The 5,354-nt window shown below is 43.7% G+C and overlaps 1 pseudogene; it reads left to right on the forward strand.

Moving 5' to 3' along the window:
- Positions 1 to 929: 929 nt before the first annotated feature.
- LOC124090828 (tigger transposable element-derived protein 1-like) lies at positions 930 to 4,801 on the forward strand (annotated as a pseudogene).
- Positions 4,802 to 5,354: the final 553 nt, after the last annotated feature.

Below are 5,354 nucleotides of genomic sequence, written 5' to 3' on the forward strand. Positions count from 1 at the left end.
AGGGAAGCTCCATGGGACACGGCCTTTGTCTGGTTCCCCATAGTCATCCCCATAGCCTGGGACAGTGCCTAGGTCATAGTCAACACTCAACCGCTATTTGCTGAGAGAATGAATAAACAAATAAGCACTTCAGATTTCTGTCATACCTTACTCTCTCAGTTTATCCTTCTCAGGACCATGTCCCCTCTGTTAAGTGCCCCTGTTACTGACCTACTCTACACACACACACACACACACACACACACACACGGCACAGGTGTTCCTCATTCCACTGCACATCACTGTAATTGCACTCCCCAGATCCCCAGATACTGCTTTGTTACAAATTGAAGATCTGTGGCAACTCTGCTTCAGGCAAGTCTACTGAGCCACTTTCCCAACAGCCTGAGCTCATCCCATAGCTCTAGGTCCATTTTGGTAATTCTCACAGTTTTCCAGGCTGTTATGATGATCTGTGATCAATGATCTTTGATGTTAGTATTGTAATTGTTTGGGGCACCATAAGCCCTGCCCCACGAGACAGTGAACGTGACCAATAAACGTTACGTATGCTCTGACTTCACCAAGGCTGTCTCCCAACTCTACCTCCTCCTCCTCCTCCTCTCCTCCTCCTCTTCCTCCTCCTCCTCTTCTCTCTCTCCTTTCTCTCTTCTCTTTTCCTTTCCTCCTCTTTCTTTTGTCTCCTCCCCACTCCCTCCCTCTCTTCTCCTCTCCTCTCCTCTTCTCCCCTCTCTTCTCCAGGCCTCCCTATTCTCTGAGACACAACAATATTGAAATCTGCCCAGTCTGTAACCCTACAATCTCCTCTAAGTGTTCAAGAGCACGGAAGAGTCTCTCCCTAGATGTGATCAAGCTCACTGAGGAAGGTGCACGGAAGGCTGAAGGCTAGGCCTCTTGTGATTAAAAGTGCTGCTCCAGCAAACGCGTGAATGGTATGGAATGGACACGGAGAAAGTTTCGTGGTCAGGATAGAAGATCAAACGAGCCACAACATTCCCCTAAGCCAGAGGCTAACCCAGAGCAAGCCCCTAACTCTCTCCAGTCCTATGAGGGCTGACAAAGAAGCTGCAGCATGTCATCCAAAGATCTAGCGAGGATGATCAGGGAGGTGGCCACACCAGCAACGCGGATTTTCAATGTCGACGAAACAGCCTTTCCTTGGGAAAAGGTGCCATCTAGGACTGTCACAGCTAAAGAGGATAAGTCAATATCTGGCTGCAGAGCTTCAAGGACAGACTGACTCTCTTGTAGGGGCCTACTGGGACGGGTGATTTTTTTAAGTTGAAACCAATTCTCAGTTAACATTGCAAAAACCCAGGGCCCCTAAGAATTATGCTAAGTGGACTCTGCCTGTGCTCTATAAACGGAACAGCCAAGCCTGGATGTCAGCACATCTGGTCACAACATGGTTTCCGATGTTTTAAGCCCTCTGTTGGGACCTACAGCCCAGAAAAAGATTCCTTCCAAAATATTACTGCTCATTGAAAATGCACCTGATCACCCAGGGCTCTGATGGAGGTTCACATGGTTTTCGTGCCTGATAACCCAACATCCCCTCTGCAGCGGAGATGCTGCAGGAAATTCAAGGAAATTTCAACTTCTTTCAATTTCAAGTCTCATGACTTAAGAAATCCGTATTGTAAGGCTATGGCTGCCACAGATAGTGATTCCTCTGATGGGGGAGGGGGAGTAAATAGAAAACCTTCTGGGCAGGAGTCAGTGTTCTAGATGCCACTAAGAACTTTAATGATTCGTGGGAGGAGGTCAAAATATCAGTACTAACAGGAGTTTGGAAGAAGTTGATTCCAACACTCAGGTCTGACTTTGAGGGGCTCAAGGCCTCAGGACAGGAAGTCATTGAAAATGTGATGGAAATAGCAAGAGAACTAGAGTTAAGAGTCAAATCTGAAGTTGTGACTGGATTGCTGCAAACTCATGATAACATCAAACAGAACAAGAGATGCTTCTCATGGATGAACAAGGAAAACAGTCTCCTGATGTGGAATCAACTGCTGGCGAAGATGCTGTGGACGTGCTTGACTTGACAACACAAGATTTAGAACATGACACAAACTTAGTTAATAGGGCAGTGGCAGGATTGGAGAAGACGGACTCCAAGTTTAGAAGAAGTTCTACTGTGAGTGCAGTGGTACCAAACAGATACTGAGAAATCCTACGGAAGAGTCAGCTAACTGGTGAATTTGATTGTTGTCTTACTTTAAGAAACCACCATAGCCACCCCAACCTTCAGCACTACCACCCTGATCAGTCGGCAGGCATCGACACCCAGGTGAGACCCTCTACCTGCAAAAAGATTATGGCTCACTGAGGACTCTGGTGATTGCCAGCAGTTTTTAGCAGTTTTGTTTGTTTGTTTGTTTTGTTGTTGCTGTGCCAGGGATCAAACCCAGGACCTGGCACATGGTGGGCAAGGGCTCTACCACTGAGCTACACCCTAGCCCTTTTAAGTAGTTTTCTAATTCAGATAAATAATGCTATTGCTCACCTAGTAGATTACAGCCTAGTGTGAACATAACTTTTATATGGACTGGGAAGCTAAAAATTCCATGTGACTCATTTTATTATCATTATTATACTCATTTTATTACAGTGGTCTGGAACCAAACTTGAAACATCTCTGAGGTGTACCTGTAAATATGATAATATATAATACACTAGTCTAGTAACTTATCTCAGGTCTGACACAAAATGATAAGCTCCACAAAGACAAGAAATATTACCATTCTACTCACCCTGAGGTTCCTAGTGGTGACCTTATTCTAGTGTTCAATAAATGTATGTTAAATGAATTAATGGCCAAAGTTTAGAGAGGCCCAGTTATTCTAATTGTTTTTATTTTTATTTTTTGTAGTTATAGATGGACAATATGCTTTTATTTTATTTTTATGTGGTGCTAATGATCGAACCCAGTACCTCACACATGAAAGGCAATCGCTTTGCCATTGAGCTATAGCCCCAGCCCTATTCTGAACTATTTTTATCATAAAGTACTCAGGGAGATTTTTTTATAAAAAAGGGGGTGGGGTGGTGGTCAGGAATCAATTTATGAGAAAGGCACTTAAGGCAGTAGGTATTATTTTGGCCTGTTTTGTGAGCTGTAACATATTACCTGAGGCTGGGTAAATTTATATATTTAATGGGCTTATTTTGCTCAAAATTCTGGTGGCTAGAGGGTCCAAATAGCATGGTACCAGCACCCTTTGAGGACTTCCTGACTTCCTCACAACATGATGGACAAACGGAAAGGGAACAAGTTGCATGCAGAAGGCACTAAGGTGTAAAAGAGCAGACTGACACAGACAAATTTGATTCATCATAACTCATTCTCACTAATCCAGTCCCATGAGGCCTGATCCAGCCCTCAAGACAGCATTAATGCATTTATGAGGGTGGAGTCCCCATGACCTAGTTACCTCCCATTATGCTCTACCTTTTAAAAGTCCCACCACCTCAATACTGCCAAACCAGAAGCCATAATTCCAGCACATGGACCACTGGGGACAAGTCATAGCAGCGCGTTAGCCACATTCCTGATATTTCAGAGCTTCTGGACTTACTCTGGGGATGAAGAGAAGATAGTGGTGCCACACCCAGGCTCCTGGTGCTAAGCTGCAACCCCACTTCCCTTCTTCTGGTTACATGGAGGAGACTTACATCAATATGGCATCTCATGACTTATCTTCTTCTACTTTATAGGGTAGAATCACAAATATGCAGATCTTATTGAGGTTTCTTCCAATATTTATATTTTTCTCTATATATGATATGTTAAAGTTTTCTATATGTTCAAGTCATGTCTGGGTGACCCATTGTTTTTTACTCCAGAAAAAAAAAATATATATATATATATATATATATATATATATATTCCCCATTTTAGACTGAAAATCAGTGGAGAAATGAGACACGCTTGAAAGACCACTGCCTTGTAGCCATTTCTGATGGAAGACACATGCTCCGTTAAGTGAGGGACACCCCATGAGGTTAATTTGCTTTATTGCTCATGCATTTCCTGAAGCATATGGTGACAGGCAGTCGATGTGGGCTGCGAAATCTTCAGGGACATGTAAAATCTTCTCAGGAGCCAAAGATGGTTTAGTGTTCCTGGCTTGGTTTGCAGGGGCTGCCTGACAGATCCTGATGCAACCCTCAGCCACATGGGCAGACTTACTCCCTGGACATGTGGAGGCCAGAGACTAGGCTGGGGCAAGCCACTAATTAGCAAATGAATTCCCCATAGACCACCCTGCCACTTCCTATTTGCTGGCAAAAGTTTTGCCATCTGTGCCCAACAAGGGCTATCTTGATCCTGGACATGGAAGACAGCTTGGGTCTTCTGAAGCTCCCAATCCTAGAGAGGTCTAGGAAGTGTACTCCCTAGAGCACAGACCACAAAGAATCCAGTATGTAGGAGTTCTATTTTTAGGTTAACTCAGTGATAGGGTGTCTTTGAAACCAAGGTGTTTTTCTTTTACCTGCCCTCAGAAACTAGGTAGAGTTTGTTGTATACAAGGGAGAAAGACTAATAACAAATCTTCTCACTCTTTATATGGTTAGAGTCACGTGTTAGTCTGTATTTCTTGTTATAACAAAATGCCGGAATCAGTGTACTTTATAAATAAGAGAGGTTTATTTCTCTCACTGTTTTGGAGGTTGGAAGTCCAAGATTGGGCAGAGTTTCTGATTCAGCCTCTGGTGAAGACCCCTATGACTGGGGCACCCTGTGGCAGATGGCATCACAGTGGAAGTGTACGTGCAAGAGGGAGAGATCACATGGTGAGAGGGAACAGCAGAGAAGGGGTGGGGCCAGTCTTGCTCTCTTAGAACAATCCTCTTTCCTGAGAATTGATGAGAGTTCCATGAGAACTACATTCATTCCTTCCAGGGACAGTGTCCACAAAGACCTAATTTCCTTGCACCAACCCACATCTCTTAAAGTTCCCAACACTTTTTAACTCTGACACACTGGGCTCCAAGCTTCCAACACATGGGGTCCTCGGGGACACACTCAAATCTACCCAAACCATAACGGGAGGTAAAATAGACATAATCTAAAATTTGCCATTTTGATCATTTTAAATATAGAAGTCAATGACATTAAGCAAATTCAAAGGTCATATAACCACCACCACTATCCATTTCCAGAGCTTTTTATTATCCCAAACAGAAACTCTATACCCATTAAGCAATAGCCACCCCCAGCCAACAGTAGCTCTATTCTGTTTTCTCTCTCTGAATTTGACTATCTGTCCCTTTGTGCCGTGGCTTATTTCAGTTAGCATATCCCTACAAAGGTCACCCTTGTTGTAGCAAGTGTCAGAATTTGCTTCTTT

The sequence above is a fragment of the Marmota monax genome, unplaced genomic scaffold (assembly GCF_021218885.2).
Source record: "Marmota monax isolate L192 unplaced genomic scaffold, Marmota_monax_Labrador192_F-V1.1 WCK01_AAM20220418_F8-fsc00010, whole genome shotgun sequence".
Classification (NCBI taxonomy): Eukaryota; Metazoa; Chordata; class Mammalia; order Rodentia; family Sciuridae; genus Marmota; species Marmota monax.